This window comes from Pteropus alecto, unplaced genomic scaffold, assembly GCF_000325575.1.
Source record: "Pteropus alecto unplaced genomic scaffold, ASM32557v1 scaffold413, whole genome shotgun sequence".
NCBI classification, from domain to species: domain Eukaryota; kingdom Metazoa; phylum Chordata; class Mammalia; order Chiroptera; family Pteropodidae; genus Pteropus; species Pteropus alecto.
This window is the reverse complement of record NW_006434120.1, coordinates 3,750,960-3,753,029: the sequence shown is the minus strand read 5'-3', so window position 1 is coordinate 3,753,029 and position 2,070 is coordinate 3,750,960.

Here is a 2,070-nt window from a genome sequence, read left to right as displayed (position 1 = left end):
AACTGGTATTACAGGAAATATTGGAGGGACTCCTTTAAAAACATGTATCAAAAACAAGAATAAAGAATGGTAACAACTACATTCCTATCAATAATACCTCAAATGGAAAAGAATTAAGTGCTCCAACCAAAAGCTAGGCAGGCTGAACAGATAAGAAAACAAGACCCTTACATATGCTGTCTACAAGAGACTCACTTTAGATTAAAAGACACACACAGACTAAAAGGAAGGGGATGGAAAAAGATATTGCCTTGATGGATCTAGAGGGTATTGCGCTGAATGAAATGGGTCAGAGAGAGAAAGACAAATATCTCAAGATTTCACACACATATGGAATCTAAAGAACAAAATCAACAACAACAACAACAAAAGTGAAAATAAACTCATAGATACAGAGAATATTTAGAGGGATACTAGATGGGAGGAGGGTTGGGGTGAAAAAAAAAAGGACAAACGAATTAAGAGGTACAAATGGATAGTTGCAGAATAGACATGGAGATGTAGAGTGTAGCATGGGGAAGATGGCTAATAATGTTGGAATAAATATGTCATAGGGTAAAGGGGTACTAGATTTAGTGGGGTGATCACTTTGTGAGTTACGTGGATCTCTGATCAATATGCTATATAACTAAAACTGGTATATTACTGCATACCAACTATAGTTGAAAAAAACTAATTAAATTGTACAATGTAAATACAAGCAACTAATTATATTTCAATAAAGAAAAAATCAGTAGGTGAAAAAAAAACCCAATTCAAATGACAGTAGATTTCTCAGAAAATGTAAAGACCAAGTCTAATATTTATGAGGCCATACTAATACAAATTATTGAATAACAAATAAGTGGGAGAGAAGAGACAAATCTCTTGGGCAGAATAATTCCCAATAAAGAGTACGTGGAACATAATCCCCACTCCTTAAATGTGAGTGGTACAAAGTGACTTCCTTCCAGAGAGTAGAGTATGAAAAGAGGGTTGTGGTAACTTGATAGAGGACAAACCTGACAAACACTACCTCATCCAGGTGATCACAGTCAACATCAACAGTGATAAGACTACATTGACTATGTGTGATAAAATAGCAATTTACCTCCTATCTTCCTCCTCAAGACCCATAACCACAATCTACTCAGAAGAAAAACATCAACCAAATCAAAGTTAAGGAACATTCTACAAAACACCTGACCAGTAGTCCTCAAAACTGTCAAGCTCATCAAAAACAAGGAAAGTCTAATACACTGTCACATCCAAAAAGAGCCTAAGGAAACATAAAGAGTAAATGGTAATCTGGTATCCCAGAACAGAAAAAGCACTTTAGGTAAAAACCAAGAAAATCTGAATAAAATATGGAGTTTAGTTAATAACGACAAATCAGTATTGGTTCATTAACTGTAATAGTTAATAAACTGGTTGCAGGATTAATGAAAATCCTGTGTACTACCTATACAATTTTTCTATAAATATTGTGGACAAAAAAGGGGTTCTATGGAAAGTAACCTCACAGGACAATCTGATAATAAATTTCTAACTGGGCAGGTTGTGTTGTGCTGTCATGCCCCAGGCACGTAACTTCTTTAGTAAAAGGTTTATCTTTGCCTTAAGCAAGCTTTGTCCACTATTTCTGTATAACTAGGTTAACACATGTTTAGATGCCTTTTTCAAAGTAACCATGTTTAGGACAGCACATAATTTTAACTATTTTGTAATCCAATCCCCTGCCTTGCTTTCTTCCAACCTTTAAGTAATCTTCCTTACTTCCCTCCTTCATGCCAAATGTATAAAAGAAGTTGCAAACTGCCATTCTCTGAAGTATGTTGAGATCTTGCTTCCGGGCGAATCTTGTTTGATTCAAATAAATTTTTATAAAAATTCTCTATAGATTTGAACGTTCTTACATCAGTAATCAAAAAATGTTTTTAAAAATAAAATTTATTGACTTCCAGTAAAGATGGTGAAGTAAACACTGTGCTCACATCCTCCCATGACATCAAAATTACAATTAAATTATAGAACAACCACCCTTGAGAACCACCCGAAGACTAGCTGAATTAGAAGTCCTACAACTAAGGA